The following is a 27,951-nucleotide window of genomic DNA, read 5'->3' as shown; positions in this document are numbered from 1 at the left end:
GAGATAAAGCTCTTACATGTGAACGTTTTGTGTTAGAACCGTAACAGATATCTGTGAAATTTCAAAACGTGAAGCATGTCAAGGAAGTTGAGTATCTGAAGTGTAATTTTTGTGTACTTTCGGGTTAATAATGTGGCCTTTTGGGCAGTTTAACAAAAGGTGTGCGGCTGCTACCGTGAGGAAATATCTGCCTGAAATTACAATGGGGTTTAATGGAGACATGTTGAAAGTTGTTGTCACTTCATGCCCTCAAGAGGCATTTTGTTTAATTATTTTTTGCTTAATTATTTGTCATTTTTCAAGCTACGAGATGTTTTCCTACGTTTGTCATGATAAAGTATGTCTCAGGAATGTAGGGTTTGGGAATTATGGCCATTTAAAAAAATATATATGAAGGCAAATTTAAAGATTTTCTACCCTCTAGCTGTGACATCACGCACTCTAGTTAATGTTAAAATCTGAAGAAAACCTCTAAAACAAGGTCTGAACAATGTTTAATATCTCTAAAAGTAAGAATCAGATTTAAAAGTTGTTTTACACAAATAATGTCAGAAAGATGTGTAACATTTTAAAGTTAGAATGAGGTTTCTGAGTGAAAGTACGAATGAACAGTTAGCAGTTGAATTGCATGAAGATTAGTTAAGTCTGAAGATTTTCATCTTCAAGGTTTTTATCCACTGACCTTCTTTCCTTAGGCTTTTAGATGCAATATTTAAAAAACTGTCATTGGTTGTCATTGCTAGCTTTGCCCCCCCCCTGTAATTCTTCCTGCAACATAATAATAAAGTGCAGTTCAGAATGGCTTGTGTCAGAAATCACGTAAAAAATATTTAATCTTAATCAGTAAAGTCCACCTAGTAATGACTTCTTGGTGTTATAGAAAAAGAGTGAACAGAAATATTAAAGCAGGAAGAAATAAAACAAAAGGCAGAGAACTGAAGGTGGTGGAGTGAGTCTTTTTTTAGCTGATGCTGTGTATTTGAATCCTTCTGAGAATGTGGTGCTACAGTAACACTGTACCGAGTTTTCTGACACAGCAGAGAAGGGCTTACACCAGGTTCAGACACTAACCTCAACTCCTGGCTTATTATTTTCCGTTGGTTAGTCCGGCTCATCTTGAGACACAGGTTTTCTTGGCAGTTCTCAAACATCTCACTATCTCTACTGTTACGCCAAAGGAAACAGTTTACAGAGCTGAGGCTTATTAAGAAAAGGTCAGAAACAGCTACATTGGTTGTCTTTCACACACAATTTGATCCTTACTTAAAAATGTCTCAAACAACAGAAAGGTTTCAGCGTACACTCTTTAGTTCATTTAGGGCCTGCCGATTGATTTTCATTACGGTTTTAATCCACTATACTGTAATTTAAAGGAAGCAAGGCCTGATAGTTTGGAAAAATATCATTCAGGTGCTTTCTTAATGGCTCAACACAGTATTTCCGCCAGACCAGGGCTGAGAGGGCGTCCGGTGGGGGGGGGGGGGGGGGGTTGTTTTGAATTTTGACTTGAGCCGTTCCTTATAGATAGGCCAATGTATTTTTACATTAGAGAGCCGGATCATTTGGCTCGGCTCTCTTAAAGCGCCGGCTCTTTCGGCTCCCAAACGGCTCTTCATGTTACCTCAGTTTCGCCGCTGCACGTTCCGTGTTGTCCTGTAGCAGGCACCTTCGATGTCGGGGAAACAATCTTCAATACTCCGAAAATAATCCCACCAGACTCCTTTGCCCCTCCAACAGAGGGATGTCCTTGTCCTTTTTCCTTTTCGTCATTTCAAGCGATAAAAACTCTCGATCTTCTCTCGAATTAATTTTGGACGCCCTCGGCTCGCGTTCAAGGCGTCCCGAGCTGAATAAGGGCGTAAAATGGAAGGAAGACGGCCCCCTGGCGGAAACTTTGAGCTTTGACGCAAATTAGCAAAACATTTGATCATTACTGGAGGAAGGAGATTATCAAAAATGCTAAAAAACTTTTTGTAAGTGCATTTGCCCATGAACAAAAATAAATGCAAACTTGCTTTTACTTGCTGAGCCCGATGCCAGTGAAATATTGTTTACTTTTTTGTGTTGCATGCTATTTAATTCTCCACTGTGCAGGCCCAACAGGCTGCCATGCCATTCGTATTTGTTGGAAAATATGTCTGATGTTATATTAAGTGTAAAAATGTTGAATTGGAGCACTACTGATCAAAGCGGGATGTGAACACTTTGAGGAAAGTAGTTTAGAAAGTAAGGCATTATTAACTTAAAGGATACTGCTCATACACTTAAAAAATCTACCAATCCTCAAAATAAGACCTAAAGAAAAACTATTATATACTGTATAACAAAATAATATTGTAGTTTTTTGCCTCTGGATTGACAAATTACCTTTACTAAGAACAGAAAACAGCAAAGATGAACTGAAAACACAAGAAGAATTACTTGAACTTTGATGATTCTCTAAAAAAGGCTAGCAAAAGCTAATGGCAAAAACCATTTCACACGATTTCATGTATCGCTTACTCATTGTTGTTTACTCCAAGAGGCAAGACAAGAGGAAACTGAGCATGGGGAAGTGATAAGATAACGATCAGCCTGTTAACACTGATACGGCAAAGGACTTTGCATTGTCATTGCCCTGTTCGGATCAAATAAACCACACACTCACACATTTGCACGCACACAGCGCCTCATGACAAAGACAAAAAGGAGATGTGTTACCACAGGCCGACAGAGCTGACCCCGTCGCACGCAGAATGGTGCTCCTATTCAACTAAACTACCGTACATTTTTTATTACATTTAATTTGTTTTAATCTTTTTTGTATTGAGTCAGGCACAATGAGTTTACATTTATACAGTCAATATATATATTTGTTTCCCCTTTCCCCCCCTCCCGGTCCTAGCTAGTAAATTAAATAGCTAACTAAGTAAGATAGATACATGTATAGGTAAAAGTAAAGTAATGTAGAAGATAATATTAAAATAAAATGTATAGATAAGGGAATAAAGAATAGTAACAGTAATACATGCACATACATACACGTACCTACATACAAACTGTACATGTATACAAAGACAGAACAAATAAATACAAAATATAAAATGAAAAAAAAGAGACACAAGAAAGAAAAAAGAAAAAACATACACATACATTCGTAGTTCCCCCCCTTCTTCTTAATTTAGTGTCTTAAGTTCAGCTATGTAGGCTATCATAGAGCCCCAGACAGATTCAAATAGTTTTGAGGAGACCCTCAGGTTATATTTAATCTTCTCCAAGTTCAGGTACAACATTAAATCTTCAAGCCATAGAGATGATTTTTTAAATTAACTTTCAAAGAAAAACATTTTTAACTTTTAATATTACGGGGCAATTTGTGGTTAATGAAAATGACAGGAGACAAAAACACAATAAAACACCTAAAATGTATTTCGTATCCTTCAGCAGACCATTATATATATGTACACTGTAATATAGTTAAGTAACAATAACAGCTCTCTGATACGCTGCCAAATGATTCCATATAATCACGCCAAAGTATTAAGAGTTAGGGGGTTAGGGTTGATAGAATTGTAATAGGATACGCTGAAAAACAGAGGATTATTGAGCATTTATAGTAATATAAAATTATGTTAATGCTGGAAAAAGAGCTTGGGATACATGTTTTTAATTGTGAAAATACCTCCACTGCATGAGGATATGAACATTGAACAGGAAACATAGAATAAGGAGGAACACAGGGATACCAGTGGCTAAACTCAACTGTTAATTTTGTTTCTGTATGTTGTGTTTGAATTTTAAATGTTGAGACAGTCGATTAAAGTAAAAGTATTGAACATATTTGACAATGATTATCATACAAACTTCTGGTTAGATGGTGCAACTACATTTGTGTTGTCTCAGTACATGTTGTTTGGTATAAGTATCGTACAATTGAGCCTTAAGTACATTCATTATATAAGTTGAAACCACAATGAAAAGGATTACGATTACACAATCCATGTAAAAACAATTTAATCTCTAACAGTTTTAAACAGTTTATCCTTTTTTAAACATCTTTTTGAAGGCTGATAGAGGTAAGCAATCTGAAAGCTTTTTATAAATAAGCCAGAAGCAAGCTAAAAGTCAATGCCACAGTCGGAGATCAGAAAAAGGCAGACGGCAGCCTGGCTTCCAGGACAGACCATTTCATAATATACTCAATAAATTGGACTTCACATCAAAGGACATCCATAAAAAACTATCAAACTTAGATGCCTCAAAAGCATCAGACCGGATGGCATCTATCCCAGGATTCTCAAAGAACTGTGTGACAAACTAGATGAACCCTTACTTACATTATTTAAAAAATCGCTTGATGAAGGTGTGGTACTTCAGCCTCGGAACGATGGTCATGTAACGAGGGGTTACGTATTGTAACCCTTGTTATATAAACACAGGCAGAGCCCTCTACTGGACTCTATGGGTACTACCCTTTGATCATATAATGCAAGCATTCATCCACTGAGACTTCTATAACCGTAGCCGGACCCGGGGCGGGGCTTACCTGAATGCGTGCACAAGCCCACCTACCACCTGTCATCCTACACTTCTTTTCAGCGAGCAGCATAGGACAGACAGAGCCCAGAGTAGAGGACTCCGCCTGTGGTTATATAACAAGGGTTACAATACGTAACCCCTCGTTATATCTCTCACAGGCTCCGATGTATACACGCGCTGTCGTCCAACAATACCGTTCCATCTCACTGTCCCTGACCGGCTTTCTGGTTAGCAGCCACTGCACATTACTCACCTCTCCCTCGGTTGTAACCGTGGAGAAGTCAGGGCTGCGGCTGACAGAGCACACTCTGATGCACTTACCTCGGGAAAAGTGTGCTCGGAAAACAGTGCCGAGGGCTCTCCCCCTCCACCCATAGGCGGACGGAGAGAGTCCTCAGCCCTGTATGGGGTCACTATGCACCACCTTCCCGAGTCCCTATGGAGCACGGGGAGAGCGCAAGTGCCCCATGTCTCACACTCAGACACGCTTACCCAGTGAAGAGTTTGTATGGACTATAATTAAAGCCCCCCAACTGAATAGCCCTCGACCTGTACGCACTCCTTTGGCTCTTGGGCACAAAGGAGGGCTTCGTTCTGAGTGTCGCCCCGCTCCGGTCACCCCGGATCAACAAGCAACTTGGGTGCACCGATAGAGCGGTTAACTCGGACACTCCCTTGGCTGACGTTACGGCAAGTAGCAATGCTGTCTTCCACGACAGTGCTTTCAGGGAGGAGAGCTCCAGAGGCTCAAATGGTTCTGTGACCAAAGCCTCAAGCACCAGCGGCAGGTCCCACTGCGGGGCGGAGGCGTCGTTTGTGCCTCTTGGGATCTATACGCAGGCTGGAAAACCACCTCTGCAGGCGGCGCATATGCAGTAACCCGAGCAGGACCACAACGTTAGCAGCCGCCATGAGACCCAGAATCTGCATGATACTCAAAGCTGTCAATGTTGCCCCCTGTCGTAGCCTGCGAACCGCCCGAAGCAGGGACGCGCGTCTGCTCCCTGACAGGGTGGCGCGCAGCGCGCCTGCATCGAGCACCACTCCCAAATACGCCTGTTGGTGAGGTATGGGGGTGCTCTTCTTCCAATTGATCACAAGCCCAACTTGGTTAGGTGTAGGATCAATTGGGCTGTGCAAAACATTGCCCGTTCCATGGACCTGGCCATGACTATGAGGTCATCCAGATAAAAGAAAACATGCCATGGGCGCGCAGCGGCTGGAGCGCTGTGGCCACACATTTGCTGAACATGCGTGGGGATAGGGAGTAGCCAAGCGGTAACCTGTTGTACTCGTAGGCTACATCCTGGAAGGCAAAACGCAAATACTTTCTGTGTTTTGGAGCAATTTTGACATGAAAGTAGGCGTCCTTCAGGTCGATGGTTGTGAACCAATCGCCTGGCTGCACCAGTCCCAACAACTGTTTTACAGTTAAAATCTGTAATTGTTTGCTTGCAATGTGGAGATTCAGGCTGCGAAGATCCAGAATTGGACTGAATTCTCCTGTCTTCTTGGAAACCAGGAAGTACAGGGAATAGTGCCCGTCCTCTCTGTCTCGAGCACACACAGCAGACACTGCTTGTTTTTTCTACAGGGCCTGAACCTCTGCCGAGACGAAACCTATCTCCCCTCGGGATGATAGACTTGCCTCTCTACTATATGAAACACGTGTCTCGTCATAATGCCGTCACTTTGAAACGGACATTATGGGGAACTGTGGAATTGTGGAGAGCGATGACTCTTACTCTGGGATAAATGCAATCGTTTTTACTGAATGCATTTATCACACACACATCACTCTAAAACTAGAGTTACAATACGTAACCCACTGTTCTTCTGCGGAGGTCCCTGAACGCACCGTGGCCACTCTCACGGGGGCCGCGCACCTACACCGCGCTTTGACAGCACTTCCTGCGGTTAATCACACTCACATTCGCGCGCCCACTGGCTGCCTCCTATACTGGAGTTACAACTGGGGCGGTGAGTGGGGAATTGTGTCTCATAATGGGTGCCCAATTAACATCGTATGAAAACGGCCTTGCCGATCTCAACGAGACATTATGGGAAAATGCGGAATTGTGGAGAAAGATGACTCTTACTCAGGGATAAATGCATCTTGACTCAAACAACCTATTATTATACCCGATAATGTGAGCTCCAAGGTCCAGATGTTTGCAGATGATACTAAAGTCTTCAAGGTAATTAAGTGTAAGGAGGATGCAGAAAAACTCCAGTCAGATCTCAGAGAAATGCAAATATGAGTATAATATGAGTATAATATGGGTGATGATTCAAACAATATAAACCTATCTGTGACTCAGAATGAAAAGGACCTTAGTGTGAGTGTTGATAATACCCTGACATTTAGTGACCATATCCATCGGGCAGCTAACAAAGCGAATGATATCCTAGTAATGATACGCAGATCATGCATTTATTTGGACTCTGACGTAGTACGTAGTTCATACACCTCTCTTGAACGGCCACTCCTCGTGTATGGTAATGTCGCTTGGTCCCCCATGTACAAAAAGGATGCTAAGCTCATCGAGAAAATACAGAGAAGGGCAACGAAGCTGGTTCCAGAACTAAATGACCTGCCATATCAAGAACGACTGCGAAGTCTTAAGATCCCGAGTATCTATTATAGAAGGGCGAGGGGAGATATGATCGAAGTTTTCAAATATCTCCACAACATCATGCACACTACAATGGGATTATAACAACAGGACTCATGGACATTACATTACATGTTACTTATTAGGCACTTTTATCCAAAGCGACTTACATACTCAATACTTTGGACAATCCCCAGGAGCAATTAGGGGTGAAGTGTCTTGCCCAGGGACACAACGACATGCTGACCGCAGTGGGATTTGAACCTGTGATCCCCCGATCCGAACACCTACGGACAACCCACTACGCCACACGCCTCCTCACTGCTTCAAGTTGAAGAAACAGTACTCAAGACTGGCTATCCGCCGCAACTTTTTCAGCCTGCGTGTGGTTGACTTGTGGAATGATCTGCCAGAAAGCGTTGTCACATCCAAGACTGTTAACTGTCTCAAGTCCCGCCTCGACCATTGCAGGTCAAACATCACCTTCACTTTGGACTATGTGACTGTTGCCAGCTTCCATAGTATATAAAGAACAGTGATCTACTTATTTATGAGCGACTACAAGGCCCTAGGCCTACTACAGCCGTATCCTATTGATTGATTGAAGCACTCATTCTATGTTTTGTTGGATTGAATGCTGATTTTATCAAGTTGATTAAAGTGATCTCTAGACACATTTTGAAACAAAGTATTGTATTTGTATTGCTCCCACAGAGCCAAAGTTCCTCTGTGGCTCGATCTAATAAGGGTGTTCCACAGGGATCCATTCTCAGCCCGGTTATTTTCAGTTTACATTTCTCTTCTCAGTCATTTCTCACAGATCAAGCATTGGGTTGTTCTGTGTTAATATCAGTAAGACCAAGTCTGCCCAAGTATACACTATAAAATGTTTTTGGGCCTTTTAAAGTTGCATGACGAAATACCTTGCTATTCTTTTCTAAGGTCACAACTTAGCATGTCAGTTAGAAAAGGCAGACCTGTTAGTAAGAATGAGTTGTACAGTGTGTTCAGATGTTATCTTGAAATCAACACATACAAGTTCCACATTTCTGTGAATTCTGATGAAAAAGGAGGAGGCTTAGTTCCAAGTAAACTCATCTGTTTTCGAATAATTATTGCTGACTAACATTCATGATATGAAACTCTGAGCTGTTTGGTTTAATTCTGCATCAATACCAAAACCAATCCATACTAAAATAATTACATGAAGGAGTTTACACAAGTATACCTTAACTATTATCCAATGAACATATACCAAAAATGTAAAATAGATTTTCAAAAACCCAGAGGATTCAGAGTTAACTAAAGTTTGAGAAACTGCTAAGTATATAATACCTTAAAGTCACCTCATAGTGGCCTACTGAAAGTATTAAAAATAAGATATAATCTTAAGAATCTAGAAGAGTCTCACAGCCAAAACTAAGCATGAGAAAATACCAAGCAAAGCAACCTCTGACTCGCTCAATGAAAAATGCCACAGGGCAAACTTCCAACACTTAGTCACTATAGGGAGAAAGACCTCATTAGGTATAATATGCCAAGGTCTATACCACAATAACATATTGGAAAACAAATAGTGGCAAAAGTCAAGGACAAAGCATTATAGCTGTAAGAAAGATACTCTAAAGTACATTCTCAAAAATATTGAAGTGACTGTTATTTTGTATATATTGATTGTTGTGTTTTTATTAAGGTATTAATGTGTGCACATGTAAAAATGTGACTTTTACTGTGTATACACATACATATTTGCACAAGTATTTGTATATTCTATATACATTTATTTTTATATTCGGGATTGTGGAAAACAGTATTTCGATCTCCCTGTCTGTACACACAAACTGGAAGATTGACAATAAAGTTTACTTTGACTTTTACAGTGGCATCACTGTAGCTGTAGCACAAAGACTGTCTGTTAGTGCATAACACAAGCAAAGCACAAGCAAAGCAGAAGTGAACTAAAGGGATCATTTTTGACCTAATATACAAAATACAACTCTATTTTAGGCCGGTATTGAACAATATTTGTTTAGGCAAGGCAAGGCCAGGTTTTGTATTTAAAATAAGCCAATTTTTTGATGATGAGTATTTAAAATAAAAAATTAACGGTACGTCCACACGGCAGCGTCGCGTTGAAGCTTGCATGTGGGCGTGTCTGGCGTGCGAAAAACAACCAATCACATTAATCTCCCCCCCCGGACACAAGCACACGGTTTTATTGGCTAGTGCTTGTACTGACATATGATTTGATTGGCTGGCACTTCCATCAACGCTTGAAAAGTTGAACTTTTCTCAACTTTCGAAGCGAGCAACGGAGGCAAAGTGACGTGACGGAACCACAATGCAGTTCGGCAAAGCGTGACGTCACCCCATTCAAAGTGAATGGGCAGAAGCGTTGAAGCGGCAACGCACGCCGCCGTGTGTAGGGGCCGTTAGACATCATTGACACTTTGAGTTGAACTACCTCCTGGTGGGAGGCTGTGGCGCAGTGCGCTAGTGCGTTGGTGTTCAGATCCGGGGAGCACAGGTTCAAACCCCACTGCAATCAGCATGTTGGTGTGTCCCTGGGCAAGACACTTCACCCCAAATTGCTCCTGTGGGGATTTCCCACAGTATTGAGTATGTAAGTCGCTTTGGATAAAAGCATCTAATAAGTAACATGTAATGTAATGTCCACAAGTCCTGGTGTTACAATCCTGTTGTAGTTTGCATGATGTTGTGGAGGTATTTGTGTAGTAGGGGACATGTTTACCAATGCAAAACACACACACAAAGCTAAAGTGAAGTGTCTTTTTGTAACTCAAGTTACTGTAGAATAGTAGTGTGGTCAACTTTTGACATTTTCAAACAAACAGGATAGCGATTGAAATTCATACTTAATCATTTTTGCCATGATATAGCTAGAAATGCACTGTATAACTTATCATTAAAGAAAACTAGTAGAAAAGCTTATTGTTGAGTTGGCTATATGTGGGCCTGCTTTTAAAAATGTAACAATTATGCATATATATATATTTTTAAAACATGAAATAAAAGGATGTCAATAAAATACAATTTAGAGTAATAAAAAAGACCAAAGATAGAGACAGCTACTTAATGTAATAAATGTGTTGCGTAAAAGCCTCGTGGTATGTCAAACAGAGGAACTTGAAAGATGAAATGAGCTGATAAGTAGCTCCAAATGCTTCATTACATAATATGCATATCCACTAAATACTATTCATGACTTCAAACTTAAAAGTCATTAAAGAAGTGAATATATAATGAGAAAAAGTTAGACATTTAGGAAAATGTATGATGTCTTTTCAACCTGTGTTGAACTACTTTATTCACTTCTTTGAAATCTGAATTCGAATAAGTGAATAGGGCGGTGGTTATTTTGCTAAACACAGCACACACCCAGAGTTGGGGACGTTCTAAACCCTGTATATAAACAGATGTATAACCAAAAAGAGATTCACACAACCTGTAGATCTCTCTCTGCTTGACTGATAACAGCTTTGACTTTGAGGAAAGAAGTAAGTATCTCATCTTAATTTATGCTGAGAATTATTACTGTAAATAAACATATAGAAGTTAGGTAAGACATTCTTAAAGTATTTAAATGTTTAAAGTTGCAAATCAAGATATGGAAAGACTCTGTTGTCATCGTCTAGACAGAATATCATATTGCACATGCTGTGTTTTTGTTTTTCAGGATGAAGTTTGCTATGATGTTCCTGGTGTTGACGCTGGTGGTCCTCATGGCTGAACCTGGGGAGGCTTTTTTTCACCACATTGTGCATGGTAACCATTTCTAGATTGTATTTATTTATATATATTTATTTTTTACATTTTTGACATGCCATAGCTGGGAATGCATTGGTATAACTCATAATTAAAGCTAACCAGAACATTAATAATTTAAAGGTGGGGCATGTAATTTATTTTAGAAATACTTTTTGTTATATTCCATAGAATGCTCTTAACATCCCGATAGCAATGAATAAATTAAATGCTTTGATATTAAATCCATAACAAAATGTCATCTGTGGAAGCCGTAGCGCTGTAAAAAGCACAACCAATCATTTTAGCCGGCCCGGCTAAAATAACTGGATGGCCTACCTGCCTGTCAGCCTTCCATCTGTGCACAAACTTATCTCGTGCCCTCATTGGTAATGTTCGTGTGTGTTGGAGTTTGTGGTCTGTAAGGAAGTGGCAGAGTTTTTCCGGCTGTGTATTTTCAAATTCTAGCGCACTCGAGCCGGTTTCTCCTAAATGACCTACCCCACCTTTAAGGTACCGACATATATGTTAATTTAGAATTTTTTTCAAATATCTTAGGATCCCTGGTGTAGTTTCCTTATGTTTTCGACAAATCATGATATTGTTGTGATTGAAAAAAAAGAAAATAGGTAACATTTTGGAAGTCTTTCCTTTTTATGTTAATTGGAAAAAAGTATATAACACAAAGAAAGGCACTGCTAAAAAAGTTCAGTTTTGTTATCGATATTACAACCGCAATATATTAATGAATATTTCAATATGATAACTTTTACTACAAACACTAATAAAATGTCCTTTTTGTTTTGTTTGTCTCTCAAGCCCTTGGGAGGTAAGTTATTTTGCTTGTTTAATTTTATAACAAGACATTTGGTGAATTCCTGAGCTGAACTCTTTGAATCTCCTCTCTCCACCCACCAGCCTATTCGGGAAAAAGGAATACGAAGCGATGAAAGCGCAGGAAGCGATGGAACAACGTGCGTTCCAACAAGAGAACGAATTTGCCTGAGTCCATTATGGTCCATCTGAAAAACTAAATTCTTTCTTCTGCTTTTCTTCAACATAAAAATGTAATCAACCTATCTGTTTTAAACTGATCTATTTTTTATTTGGTATAAATCTGCATTGCATTACAAAAGTCATCGATCTCTTGTATTATTTTAAATGAAAAATCGAATTAAATCTGGATGGAAATGATGTGAATTGTGTGTTATTTCATTATTACAATCCCAACCTAGTTAAATACATGAAAGACATTACAGGTGAAACATTACAGATGAAATTGGTTTAAAAATCATTCAGGTCAGAATCCATGACTACACCTATTTCTGTCATTTTCTGTTGTTTTTAACATTGCCAACTGAAGCTCAGGGCTGGCTTTTATTCGTTCTTCATTGATTCCAAAAATAATTACCTCAGTTTTATCTTTTTAATTTAAGAAAGATGGACAAATTCCATCATTAATTTGTTCAATGCACTTACTCAGTGTTTGAATTGGATCAACGTCTTTTGAAAACTGTCAGATATCTAAAGATTCTTTCATAATTATTATACAATAATAATAAATAAGTAAATGAAATACAAATACAAATAATAATATATTATATATAATAATAATAATGATAATAATAATAATAATAATAATAATAATAATAAGTGCTTTTTCCTGAAAGATCCTTTTTTATTTTTTTTATTTTGCCTTTATTTATACAGGTGTAAAAACTCATTGAGACACAAGGTCTCATTCTCAAGTGAGACCTGTTCAGTGGTAACACTACCACACACAGTTACAGACAGACATGACACTAAACACAGAGGCAACACTAAAATACAACATCGTAAAAAAAGTAGTCATTGAAATCCATATACAGTAGTCAGATATAGCAGGTGCAAACACCCACAGATTTTGAGATCGTAGTCTATAGCTGTACTGTTTGTGTGATATGTAAGTGGATATGTAGAGGGGCAGCAGTCCAAGCATAGCGGTATAGATGAATTTGTACCAGTGCAGTGATCTTCGCATTGATAATGATGTCCAGTTGTCTAAAGCGTACAGCGTGCAATGGTGTGTGAGGGGTTTACAGTTGGTAATGAAACTCAGAGCCCCATGGTAAACAGCGTCCAGCAGATGAAGGGAGTGAGCTGAGGCGTTCATGTACACAACATCCCCGTGGCCAGTTGCGGCCGGCATATAGGGGCGCTAGGGGCACCGCCCCACCTCTTCCCACATGAAAAATAAAAAATATATTAAAAAAAATATTTTTTATTTTTTTCATTTTTAATGAACAAGGTAAATATTATATAATTGGTATCAGTAAAATGTATAATCTACAATAAAATATCGTTTAAAATTGTGTTACGATGTCTAAAGTTACTGAGAAGTCACATGTTTCCTACCTGGCCTTGCCATATCATTACCCTCTCTCTCTCTCGTCGTCTTGGCGCTAAGAGAGGAGCCCTCAACCAGTGCAGCAGCAGCCACTAGCAGCTGACTGTTGCTATCTTTAAACTATGCCGCCAAAACATAATTTCAGCCAATCAGCGTAGACAAATCTGATGGTCACAGGGCGCCTACGTCAGCGCCCGGTACAGTCTGTGAGTTGTTTGGACTCGTATCCAAGGAGACAAAACAGGAAGCTGTCATTCACTCTGGAAGCTATCATTAGCAGCTAATGAAAACTCAGTTTTTGACATAAAAATGGAATTATGGATTATCAATACTTTTTCAAAGTGACAGACACATTGGATTAACCTATGGATTAACCTTCAGCCACGTTTTTCTCATTTTTGATCAGAATAACAGCAAAAGGTGAGCATATCTCCGTGTTTTGCTACCTAAAGCTACGTTGTGTGATGTCTGTATTTGCTTCTCCTGTCGCGAGTTCTGATCGCTCAGTGATGATACTTATATTTTTAGAATCTTCGGAATCTCAGCTTGTTAGCATAAGCGTGTTTGTGCATATCCGATAAGTATATCGATTGATTTATAACTAGAGTGCGTTAGCATTTTTTACGCTCAGGGCTCATTTAGACGCTTCTTGTGAGACTTGTATTTTGTTTCGGTAAACATGGTTCATATCATCAGTTAGATGAGTTTCTTCCTGTTAAATAAGCAGGACACATGAATAGTTTTACATTTTAAGAAGCCCTGAGACACAGTTTCGTGAGAAAAAAAACGGGGGGGAAAAGCCCCCCGTTAAATGGTTAAATGGGAATTAAATCATTTTAAGTATTTTTGAGTGTTCCCAAAGTCCCGGTGTTCTGCAGTTTGTGTGGGCCTACTGTACTGTTGCACAGTTTATACTGTAGAAACTATGTCCAGGACAAGGTGTTTGGAAGTTTTGGAAGATTCATAGCTAACCACACTGAAGATTATGGAGGTATTGATCAGTCTTCTCATATTTTTAAGCCTCAATTTGTCCTGTGAAGTCCAATGAAGTACTTTACTGTTGGACTCAGTACTAGTTGGACTTCTACCACAAGGCTACTATGAAGTTATTTTACTGTGTACTTTTTCAGTTATTCTCTGTCAAACTCCTGTGGCAGAAAATCATTTTATCTCATAAAATATGGCAGAAAACATGAAGTTTGACAGAAGATTAAAACTGTAATCAGAGCCCTCTCATCTGAGCTCCGTTACACACACACACACACACACACACACACACACACACACACACACACACACACACACACACACACACACACACACACACACACACACACACACACACACACACACACACACACAAACAAACATCCCCCCCCCACACACACAAACACACACACACACACACACACACACACACACACACACACACACACACACACACACACACACACACACACACACACACACACACACACACACACACACACACAGCGTTAGCGGGACATTCTCCTACCCCTGTCGGCCCTAAAAGCTTCAGAGGGCGGATAGCTGGGCTCCGTAGCGTCCCACTAGCTTAGCCGGCTAGCTAAAGGTAAACAAACATAGATGGGTACATAGAATATGAATAAATCGTCACCGATGTAGAGGATATATATTTTTATTCACTTTGAACTCGGCCAAATGGAGTTTAATGCTTTGGGATTTAAGTTAGGCCACATAGTACGTGCATGAGTTTGAAAGTATAACGTGCTAGCCTGCTGTAATACATCGTATAGTCAGGCACACATTTATTAGATTTAACAATGGCCAATTATATTTCTTAAATAATATGTAGCTATTCCCAGAGCATAATTCATGGGGCAACAAGGTGAGGTGTAAAATGTGTTTTAATATCATACATTTTACGCCAGCAAACTGGCGGACTTCGGCAGTAGTGAAGACTCACTGAACGAATTAAGTACAAAGACGAATCTTTCCCGAACGTGCAAATCACCAGTAGTCGTTGGCGAACCGGTGAACGAATCAGTGAACAAATCTTTAAAGTGAACTGAATCAAAAGATTCGTGTCCCTCGAAAGGATTCGAAATGCCCATCACTAATTTCCACAGCCCCACCGAAAATATTTTCAACCAGCCGCCACTGCCCGTGGCAAAGATACAAAGATAAAAGTCCAAATAAACTCAGACGGACATCCCGGGACAAAACAGAAGCCGAGAAGGGGGACTCGGGCGGACGGCCCGGGGGAACAGCAGAAGCAGAGAAGGGGGACTCGGGCGGACGGCCTGGGGGAACAGCAGAAGCAGAGAAGGCGAACTCGGGCGGACGGCCCGGGGGCAAGGCAAAGTTCGTGGTGGGGGTCTCAGGCGAACGGCCCGGGGGCAAGGCAGAAGCCGAGAAGAGGGACTCGGGCGGTCGGCCCGGGGGCAAGGCAGAGTCCATGGTGGGTCTCGGGTGGACGGCCAGGGGGCAAGGCAGAGTCCATGGTGGGGGTCTCGGGCGGACGGGCCGGGGGCAAGGCAGAGTTCAAAAAGGGGCGAAGGCCACAGCGGGCGAACTCAGGGGGCCGGGCCCGAGGGCGAGGACCGCGGCACAAAAGGGGGTCGGGCTCGAGGACGGGCAGTGATTACTTCAAAATACTATAAATAATAATGCATGTCTTTTTTTCTCTCTTTTTAGTTGGCAAGCATATCCATGGGTGACGACTTCTTCTCGATATTTCTCTTATTTCTCTAAAAGTGCTCTTGTTGGCTTGGTTTAAAACATCTGAACTGAACTCTCTGAATCCTCTCTTCATCATCAGACTCATCACCGGGAGAAACCCTAGGGAGCAGGAAGCGATGAAGGAAGCGATGAGGGAGCAGGAAGGGATGGACCAACAAGCGTTTGACCGAGAGCGAGGGTTTGCCTGAGTCTACGATGTTGAACTACGCTGAACATTTTGAAAATGAATAGCTTTTTATCTTCAAAATAATGAAAAATGAAATTGAATAAATGTAATTTGGAATAAATCTTTTTTCTTATACAGCAAGCCCACTACAATGGGTGATCTGTGTGGTATTTTCAGCAAAACACTTCAGAGACATGTTTTGTATAGATACGGCCCTACAGTATATGTTATTGTTCAAATACAGCATAATAGGTGACCTTTAAGACCGGAATCAGAAAATATTTGTTTACACAAAGAAGAAACAAAAATTAAGAATTTAGATTGAGCATAGGTTTTCCACTATACTGCAATTTAAAGGAAGCAAGGCCTGTTTGGAAAAATATAATTCAGGTGCTTTCTTAATGGTTCAACATAACATCAAATAAATTATCGTATGAACAAAATAAACAAATGTGAGCTTTGACACGAATTAGCAAAACATCTGCTCATTACTGGAGGAAGGAGATTATCAAAAAGGCTAAACTGCAAACCAGATAACTTTTTTTTTGTAAGTGCATTTGCCCATGAACAAAAATAAATGCAAACTTGCTTTTACTTGCTGAGCCCGATGCCACTGAATTATTGTTTACTTTTTTGTGTTGCATGCTATTTAATTCTCCACTGTGCAGGCCCAACAGGCTGCCATGCCATTCGTATTTGTTGGAAAATATGTCTGATCAGTGGCGGCTGGTGGAAAATATTTTTGGTGGGGCTATGGAAATGGTGACAAAACCATACTAGGGCATTTAAAATCAGGAGACTAAATACGAACATTGTGTGTGTGTGTGTGTGTGTGTGTGTGTGTGTGTGTGTGTGTGTGTGTGTGTGTGTGTGTGTGTGTCATACTTGCCAACCCTCCCGATTTTCGCGGGACACTCCCGCATTTCTCCCGATTTCTGACTAAATCAGATTTACTCACGACTGTTTCCACTCGGACTTTAATACAGCTACACCATTGTTTGGTTTCCATGGTAGCGTGTCTCTTTAGCAGCGCGCGCAACTCAAAGTCTGAGAGGGTGAGGAAGATGAAAACTTAACAAGAATCGACAACTCGACCCTCTGATCACTCCTTTCCTGTAAAATACAGGTCCAGCCCACACATATGCTCCATGGTGCCCCAGGCATTGCCCTTACAACTACAATAAGCATGCAAATGTTAATCTACAGCTCCGGCGATCCACTAGCACCGGAGTCTACACCTGCAGACGCAGCCATCCCCTACTGTAGCGTCACCTTGGATACGAGTCCAAACAACTCACAGAGAGACAGGCCAGGGCGCTGAAAGGGCGCCCTTTGAGCATCAGATCTGACGACGCTGATTGGCTGAAATTATGTTTCGGCGGTATAGTTTACAGATAGCAACAGTCAGCTTGTTGGCTGCAGCTGCTCTGGCTGAGGGCTCCTTTCTACCGCCCGGACGAGAGAGGGTAATGATACACGCTGCGGCCAGGCAGGAAACATGTGACATATCAGTAACTTTAGACATCGTAAAACAATTTAAACCGAGATTTTATTGTAGATTATACATTTTACTTATACCAACTATATAATATTTACCTTGTTCTTAAAAAAAAATTAAAAAAAATAAAAATATATATTTTTGGGAAATATATTTTTTAATTTATTTTTAATTTTTAATGACAATCAAAAATGTGGGTAATGTAGAAGATAATATTAAAAGAAAATGTATAGATAAGGGAATAAAGAATAGTAACAGTAATACATGCACATACATACATGTATCTACATACAAAGTGTACATACATGTATACAAAGACAGAACAAATAAATACAAAAAATAAAATGAAAAAAAAGAGACACAAGAAAGAAAAAAAAAAAAACATACACATACATTCGTAGTTCCCCCCCTTTCTTCTTAATTTAGTGTCTTAAGTTCAGCTATGTAGGCTATCATAGAGCCCCAGACAGATTCAAATAGTTTTGAGGAGCCCCTCAGGTTATATTTAATCTTCTCCAAGTTCAGGTACAACATTAAATCTTTAAGCCATAGAGATGATTTTTTTATTAACTTTCAAAGAAAAACATTTTTAACTTTTAATATTACGGGGCAATTTGTGGTTAATGAAAATGACAGGAGACAAAAACACAATAAAACACCTAAAATGTATTTCGTATCCTGCAGCAGACCATTATATATATGTACACTGTAATATAGTTAAGTAACAATAACAGCTCTCTGATACGCTGTCAAATGATTCCATATAATCACGCCAAAGTATTAAGAGTTAGGGGGTTAGGGTTGATAGAATTGTAATAGGATACGCTGAAAAACAGAGGATTATTGAGCATTTATAGTAATATAAAATTATGTTAATGCTGGAAAAAGAGCTTGGGATACATGTTTTTAATTGTGAAAATACCTCCACTGCATGAGGATATGAACATTGAACAGGAAACATAGAATAAGGAGGAACACAGGGATACCAGTGGCTAAACTCAACTGTTAATTTTGTTTCTGTATGTTGTGTTTGAATTTTAAATGTTGAGACAGTCAATTAAAGTAAAAGTATTGAACATATTTGACAATGATTATCATACAAACTTCTGGTTAGATGGTGCAACTACATTTGTGTTGTCTCAGTACATGTTGTTTGGTATAAGTATCGTACAATTGAGCCTTAAGTACATTCATTATATAAGTTGAAACCACAATGAAAAGGATTACGATTACACAATCCATGTAAAAACAATTTAATCTCTAACAGTTTTAAACAGTTTATCCTTTTTTAAACATCTTTTTGAAGGCTGATAGAGGTAAGCAATCTGAAAGCTTTTTATAAATATGCCAGAAGCAAGCTAAAAGTCAATGCCACAGTCGGAGATCAGAAAAAGGCAGACGGCAGCCTGGCTTCCAGGACAGACCATTTCATAATATACTCAATAAATTGGACTTCACATCAAAGGACATCCATAAAAAACTATCAAACTTAGATGCCTCAAAAGCATCAGACCGGATGGCATCTATCCCAGGATTCTCAAAGAACTGTGTGACAAACTAGATGAACCCTTACTTACATTATTTAAAAAATCGCTTGATGAAGGTGTGGTACTTCAGCCTCGGAACGATGGTCATGTAACGAGGGGTTACGTATTGTAACCCTTGTTATATAAACACAGGCAGAGCCCTCTACTGGACTCTATGGGTACTACCCTTTGATCATATCATGCAAGCATTCATCCACTGAGACTTCTATAACCGTAGCCGGCCCCGGGGCGGGGCTTACCTGAATGCGTGCACAAGCCCACCTACCACCTGTCATCCTACACTTCTTTTCAGCGAGCAGCATAGGAGAGACAGAGCCCAGAGTAGAGGACTCCGCCTGTGCTTATATAACAAGGGTTACAATACGTAACCCCTCGTTATATCTCTCACAGGCTCCGATGTATACACGCGCTGTCGTCCAACAACACCGTTCCATCTCACTGTCCCTGACCGGCTTTCTGGTTAGCAGCCACTGCACATTACTCACCTCCCCCTCGGTTGTAACCGTGGAGAAGTCAGGGCTGCGGCTGACAGAGCACACTCTGACGCACTTACCTCGGGAAAAGTGTGCTCGGAAAACAGTGCCGAGGGCTCTCCCCCTCCACCCATAGGCGGACGGAGAGAGTCCTCAGCCCTGTATGGGGTCACTATGCACCACCTTCCCGAGTCCCTAAGGAGCACGGGGAGAGCGCAAGTGCCCCATGTCCCACACTCAGACACGCTTACCCAGTGAAGAGTGTGTATGGACTATAATTAAAGCCCCCCAACTGAATAGCCCTCGACCTGTACGCACTCCTTTGGCTCTTGGGCACAAAGGAGAGGTTCGTTCTGAGTGTCGCCCCACTCTGGTCACCCCGGATCAACAAGCAACTTGGGTGCACCGATAGAGCGGTTAACTCGGACACTCCCTTGGCTGACGTTACGGCAAGTAGCAATGCTGTCTTCCACGACAGTGCTTTCAGGGAGGAGAGCTCCAGAGGCTCAAATGGTTCTGTGACCAAAGCCTCAACCACCAGCGGCAGGTCCCACTGCGGGGCGGAGGCGTCGTTTGTGCCTCTTGGGATCTATACGCAGGCTGGAAAACCACCTCTGCAGGCGGCGCATATGCAGTAACCCGAGCAGGACCACAACGTTAGCAGCCGCCATGAGATCCAGAATCTGCATGATACTCAAAGCTGTCAATGTTGCCCCCTGTTGCAGCCTGCGAACCGCCCGAAGCAGGGACGCGCGTCTGCTCCCTGACAGGGTGGCACGCAGCGCGCCTGCATCGAGCACCACTCCCAAATGCGCCTGTTGGTGAGGTATGGGGGTGCTCTTCTTCCAATTGATCACAAGCCCAACTTGGTTAGGTGTAGGATCAATTGGGCTGTGCAAAACATTGCCCGTTCCATGGACCTGGCCATGACTATGAGGTCATCCAGATAAAAGAAAACATGCCATGGGCGCGCAGCGGCTGGAGCGCTGTGGCCACACATTTGCTGAACGTGCGTGGGGATAGGGAGTAGCCAAGCGGTAACCTGTTGTACTCGTAGGCTACATCCTGGAAGGCAAAACGCAAATACTTTCTGTGTTTTGGAGCAATTTTGACATGAAAGTAAGCGTCCTTCAGGTCGATGGTTGTGAACCAATCGCCTGGCTGCACCAGTCCCAACAACTGTTTTACAGGTAAAATCTGTAATTGTTTGCTTGCAATGTGGAGATTCAGGCTGCGAAGATCCAGAATGGGACTGAATTCTCCTGTCTTCTTGGAAACCAGGAAGTACAGGGAATAGTGCCCGTCCTCTCTGTCTCGAGCACACACAGCAGACACTGCTTGTTTTTTCAAAAACCTCTGCCGAGACGAAACCTATCTCCCCTCGGGATGATAGATTTGCCTCTCTTCTATATGAAACACGTGTCTCGTCATAATGCCGTCACTTTGAAACGGACATTATGGGGAACTGTGGAATTGTGGAGAGAGATGACTCTTACTCTGGGATAAATGCAATCGTTTTTACTGAATGCATTTATCACACACACATCACTCTAAAACTAGAGTTACAATACGTAACCCACTGTTCTTCTGCGGAGGTCCCTGAACGCACCGCGGCCACTCTCGTGGGGGCCGCGCACCTACACCGCGCTTTGACAGCACTTCCTGCGGTTAATCACACTCACATTCGCGCGCCCACTGGCTGCCTCCTATACTGGAGTTACAACTGGGGCGGTGGGTGGGGAATTGTGTCTCATAATGGGTGCCCAATTAACATCGTATGAAAACGGCCTTGCCGATCTCAACGAGACATTATGGGAAAATGCGGAATTGTGGAGAGAGATGACTCTTACTCAGGGATAAATGCATCTTGACTCAAACAACCTATTATTATACCCGATAATGTGAGCTCCAAGGTCCAGATGTTTGCAGATGATACTAAAGTCTTCAAGGTAATTAAGTGTAAGGAGGATGCAGAAAAACTCCAGTCAGATCTCAGAGAAATGCAAATATGAGTATAATATGAGTATAATATGGGTGATGATTCAAACAATATAAACCTATCTGTGACTCAGAATGAAAAGGACCTTAGTGTGAATGTTGATAATACCCTGACATTTAGTGACCATATCCATCGGGCAGCTAACAAAGCGAATGATATCCTAGTAATGATACGCAGATCATACATTTATTTGGACTCTGACTTAGTACGTAGTTCATACACCTCTCTTGAACGGCCACTCCTCGTGTATGGGAATGTCGCTTGGTGCCCCATGTACAAAAAGGATGCTAAGCTCATCGAGAAAATACAGAGAAGGGCAACGAAGCTGGTTCCAGAACTAAATGACCTGCCATATCAAGAACGACTGCGAAGTCTTAAGATCCCGAGTATGTATTATAGAAGGGCGAGGGGAGATATGATCGAAGTTTTCAAATATCTCCACAACATCATGCACACTACAATGGGATTATAACAACAGGACTCATGGACATTACATTACATGTTACTTATTAGGCACTTTTATCCAAAGCGACTTACATACTCAATACTTTGGACAATCCCCAGGAGCAATTAGGGGTGAGGTGTCTTGCCCAGGGACACAACGACATGCTGACCGCAGTGGGATTTGAACCTGTGATCCCCCGATCCGAACACCTACGGACAACCCACTACGCCACACGCCTCCTCACTGCTTCAAGTTGAAGAAACAGTACTCAAGACTGGCTATCCGCCGCAACTTTTTCAGCCTGCGTGTGGTTGACTTGTGGAATGATCTGCCAGAAAGCATTGTCACATCCAAGACTGTTAACTGTCTCAAGTCCCGCCTCGACCATTGCAGGTCAAACATCACCTTCACTTTGGACTATGTGACTGTTGCCAGCTTCCATAGTATATAAAGAACAGTGATCTACTTATTTATGAGCGACTACAAGGCCCTAGGCCTACTACAGCCGTATCCTATTGATTGATTGAAGCACTCATTCTATGTTTTGTTGGATTGAATGCTGATTTTATCAAGTTGATTAAAGTGATCTCTAGACACATTTTGAAACAAAGTATTGTATTTGTATTGCTCCCACAGAGCCAAAGTTCCTCTGTGGCTCGATCTAATAAGGGTGTTCCACAGGGATCCATTCTCAGCCCGGTTATTTTCAGTTTACATTTCTCTTCTCAGTCATTTCTCACAGATCAAGCATTGGGTTGTTCTGTGTTAATATCAGTAAGACCAAGTCTGCCCAAGTATACACTATAAAATGTTTTTGGGCCTTTTAAAGTTGCATGACGAAATACCTTGCTATTCTTTTCTAAGGTCACAACTTAGCATGTCAGTTAGAAAAGGCAGACCTGTTAGTAAGAAGTTGTACAGTGTGTTCAGATGTTATCTTGAAATCAACACATACAAGTTCCACATTTCTGTGAATTCTGATGAAAAAGGAGGAGGCTTAGTTCCAAGTAAACTCATCTGTTTTCGAATAATTATTGCTGACTAACATTCATGATATGAAACTCTGAGCTGTTTGGTTTAATTCTGCATCAATACCAAAACCAATCCATACTAAAATAATTACATGAAGGAGTTTACACAAGTATACCTTAACTATTATCCAATGAACATATACCAAAAATGTAAAATAGATTTTCAAAAACCCAGAGGATTCAGAGTTAACTAAAGTTTGAGAAACTGCTAAGTATATAATACCTTAAAGTCACCTCATAGTGGCCTACTGAAAGTATTAAAAATAAGATATAATCTTAAGAATCTAGAAGAGTCTCACAGCCAAAACTAAGCATGAGAAAATACCAAGCAAAGCAACCTCTGACTCGCTCAATGAAAAATGCCACAGGGCAAACTTCCAACACTTAGTCACTATAGGGAGAAAGACCTCATTAGGTATAATATGCCAAGGTCTATACCACAATAACATATTGGAAAACAAATAGTGGCAAAAGTCAAGGACAAAGCATTATAGCTGTAAGAAAGATACTCTAAAGTACATTCTCAAAAATATTGAAGTGACTGTTATTTTGTATATATTGATTTTTGTGTTTTTATTTAGGTATTAATGTGTGCACATGTAAAAATGTGACTTTTACTGTGTATACACATACATATTTGCACAAATATTTGTATATTCTATATACATTTATTTTTATATTCGGGATTGTGGAAAACAGTATTTCGATCTCCCTGTCTGTACACACAAACTGGAAGATTGACAATAAAGTTTACTTTGACTTTTACAGTGGCATCACTGTAGCTGTAGCACAAAGACTGTCTGTTAGTGCATAACACAAGCAAAGCACAAGCAAAGCAGAAGTGAACTAAAGGGATCATTTTTGACCTAATATACAAAATACAACTCTATTTTATGCCGGTATTGAACAATATTTGTTTAGGCAAGGCAAGGCCAGGTTCTGTATTTAAAATAAGCAAATGTTTTGATGATGAGTATTTAAAATAAAAAATTAATGGTACGTCCACACGGCAGCGTCGCGTTGAAGCTTGCATGTGGGCGTGTCTGGCGTGCGACAAACAACCAATCACATTAATCTCCCCCCCGGACACAAGCACACGGTTTTATTTGCTAGTGCTTGTACTGACATATGATTTGATTGGCTGGCACTTCCATCAACGCTTGAAAAGTTGAACTTTTCTCAACTTTCGAAGCGAGCAACGGAGGCAAAGTGACGTGACGGAACCACAATGCAGTTCGGCAAAGCGTGACGTCACCCCATTCAAAGTGAATGGGCAGAAGCGTTGAAGCGGCAACGCACGCCGCCGTGTGTAGGGGCCGTTAGACATCATTGACACTTTGAGTTGAAATACCTCCTGGTGGGAGGCTGTGGCGCAGTGCACTAGTGCGTTGGTGTTCGGATCCGGGGAGCACAGGTTCAAACCCCACTGCAATCAGCATGTTGGTGTGTCCCTGGGCAAGACACTTCACCCCAAATTGCTCCTGTGGGGATTTCCCACAGTATTGAGTATGTAAGTCGCTTTGGATAAAAGCATCTAATAAGTAACATGTAATGTAATGTCCACAAGTCCTGGTGTTACAATCCTGTTGTAGTTTGCATGATGTTGTGGAGATCTTTGTATTTGTGTAGTAGGGGACATGTTTACCAATGCAAAACACACACACAAAGCTAAAGTGAAGTGTCTTTTTGTAACTCAAGTTACTGTAGAATAGTAGTGTGGTCAACTTTTGACATTTTCAAACAAACAGGATAGCGATTGAAATTCATACTTAATCATTTTTGCCATGATATAGCTAGAAATGCACTGTATAACTTATCATTAAAGAAAACTAGTAGAAAAGCTTATTGTTGAGTTGGCTATATGTGGGCCTGCTTTTAAAAATGTAACAATTATGCATATATATATATTTTTAAAACATTAAATAAAAGGATGTCAATAAAATACAATTTAGAGTAATAAAAAAGACCAAAGATAGAGACAGCTCCTTAATGTAATAAATGTGTTGCGTAAAAGCCTCGTGGTATGTCAAACAGAGGAACTTGAAAGATGAAATGAGCTGATAAGTAGCTCCAAATGCTTCATTACATAATATGCATATCCACTAAATACTATTCATGACTTCAAACTTAAAAGTCATTAAAGAAGTGAATATATAATGAGAAAAAGTTAGACATTTAGGAAAATGTATGATGTCTTTTCAACCTGTGTTGAACTACTTTATTCACTTCTTTGAAATCTGAATTTGAATAAGTGAATAGGGCGGTGGTTATTTTGCTAAACACAGCACACACCCAGAGTTGGGGACGTTCTAAACCCTGTATATAAGCAGATGTATAACCAAAAAGAGATTCACACAACCTGTAGATCTCTCTCTGCTTGACTGATAACAGCTTTGACTTTGAGGAAAGAAGTAAGTATCTCATCTTAATTTATGCTGAGAATTATTACTGTAAATAAACATATAGAAGTTAGGTAAGACATTCTTAAAGTATTTAAATGTTTACAGTTGCAAATCAAGATATGGAAAGACTCTGTTGTCATCGTCTAGACAGAATATCATATTGCACATGCTGTGTTTTTGTTTTTCAGGATGAAGTTTGCTATGATGTTCCTGGTGTTGACGCTGGTGGTCCTCATGGCTGAACCTGGGGAGGCTTTTTTTCACCACATTGTGCATGGTAACCATTTCTAGATTATATTTATTTATATATATTTATTTTTTACATTTTTGACATGCCATAGCTGGGAATGCATTGGTATAACTCATAATTAAAGCTAACCAGAACATTGATAATTTAAAGGTGGGGCATGTAATTTATTTTAGAAACACTTTTTGTTATATTCCATAGAATGCTCTTAGCATCCCGATAGCAATGAATAAATTAAATGCTTTGATATTAAATCCATAACAAAATGTCATCTGTGGAAGCCGTAGCGCTGTAAGAAGCACAACCAATCATTTTAGCCGGCCCGGCTAAAATAACTGGATGGCCTACCTGCCTGTCAGCCTTCCATCTGTGCACAAACTTATCTCGTGCCCTCATTGGTCATGTTCGTGTGTGTTGGAGTTTGTGGTCTGTAAGGAAGTGGCAGAGTTTTTCCGGCTGTGTATTTTAAAATTCTAGCGCACTCGAGCTGGTTTCTCCTAAATGACCTACCCCACCTTTAAGGTACCGACATATATGTTAATTTAGATTTTTTTTCAAATATCTTAGGATCCCTGGTGTAGTTTTCTTATGTTTTCGACAAATCATGATATTGTTGGGCTGCCTTGTGATTGAAAAAAAAGAAAATAGGTAACATTTTGGAAGTCTTTCCTTTTTATGTTAATTGGAAAAAAGTATATAACACAAAGAAAGGCACTGCAAAAAAAGTTCAGTTTTGTTATCGTTATTACAACCGCAATATATTAATGAATATTTCAATATGATAACTTTTACTACAAACACTAATAAAATGTCCTTTTTGTTTTGTTTTTCTCTCAAGCCCTTGGGAGGTAAGTTATTTAGCTTGTTTAATTTTATAACAAGACATTTGGTGAATTCCTGAGCTGAACTCTTTGAATCTCCTCTCTCCACCCACCAGCCTATTCGGGAAAAAGGAATACGAAGCGATGAAAGCGCAGGAAGCGATGGAACAACGTGCGTTCCAACAAGAGAACGAATTTGCCTGAGTCCATGATGGTCCATCTGAAAAACTAAATTCTTTCTTCTGCTTTTCTTCAACATAAAAATGTAATCAACCTATCTGTTTTAAACTGATCTATTTTTCATTTGGTATAAATCTGCATTGCATTACAAAAGTCATCGATCTCTTGTATTATTTTAAATGAAAAATTGAATTAAATCTGGATGGAAATGATGTGAATTGTGTGTTATGTCATTATTACAATCCCAACCTAGTTAAATACATGAAACACATTACAGGTGAAACATTACAGATGAAATTGGTTTAAAAATCATTCAGGTCAGAATCCATGACTACACCTATTTCTGTCATTTTCTGTTGTTTTTAACGTTGCCAACTGAAGCTCAGGGCTGGCTTTTATTCGTTCTTCATTGATTCCAAAAAGAATTACCTCAGTTTTATCTTTGTAATTTAAGAAAGATGGACAAATTCCATCATTCATTTGTTCAATGCACTTACTCAGTGTTTGAATTGGATCAAAGTCTTTTGAAAACTGTCAGATATCTAAAGATTCTTTCATAATTATTATACAATAATAATAAATAAGTAAATGAAATACAAATACAAATAATAATATATTATATATAATAATAATAATGATAATAATAATAATAATAATAATAATAATAATAATAATAATAATAATAATAATGCTTTTTCCTGAAAGATCCTTTTTTATTTTTTTATTTTGCCTTTATTTATACAGGTGTAAAATCTCATTGAGACACAAGGTCTCATTCTCAAGAGAGACCTGTTCAGTGGTAACACTACCACACACAGTTACAGACAGACAGGACACTAAACACAGAGGCAACACTAAAATACAACATCGTAAAAAAAGTAGTCATTGAAATCCATATACAGTAGTCAGATATAGCAGGTGCAAACACACACAGATGATTTCTCCATCTTTTTTAAATGAGTTTAAAATCTTTGATGGGTACCAAAGCGGTCAGATTAAGTTCCTGCTGAAGTGTGTTCCAGGTTGAGGGGGCAGAGTATGATATGGCTTTTTTCCAAAGCACCGTGCGTACTGAGGGGACGGACAGAGTGAAGTCATTTTGAGATCGTAGTCTATAGCTGTACTGTTTGTGTG

At 40.1% G+C, this 27,951-nt stretch overlaps 1 protein-coding gene and 1 long non-coding RNA gene across 2 annotated transcripts in view; one reads left to right on the top strand and one right to left on the bottom strand.

Annotated features, from left to right (window-relative positions):
• Nucleotides 1-27,951, bottom strand: part of LOC307016392 (exostosin-1) — a 431,895-nt gene that overhangs the window by 96,857 nt on the left and 307,087 nt on the right. The gene's annotated exons all lie outside the window — the stretch shown is intronic.
• On the top strand, nt 25,450-27,029 carry LOC307016123. Its single transcript, XR_013801770.1, has 3 exons — nt 25,450-25,578; nt 25,758-26,664; nt 26,754-27,029. It is a non-coding gene; the product is annotated as an uncharacterized lncRNA (long non-coding RNA).

The sequence above is a fragment of the Notothenia rossii genome, assembly GCF_949606895.1.
Source record: "Notothenia rossii genome assembly, chromosome: 8".
Classification (NCBI taxonomy): Eukaryota; Metazoa; Chordata; class Actinopteri; order Perciformes; family Nototheniidae; genus Notothenia; species Notothenia rossii.
This window is presented reverse-complemented; position numbering and strand designations above follow the sequence as displayed.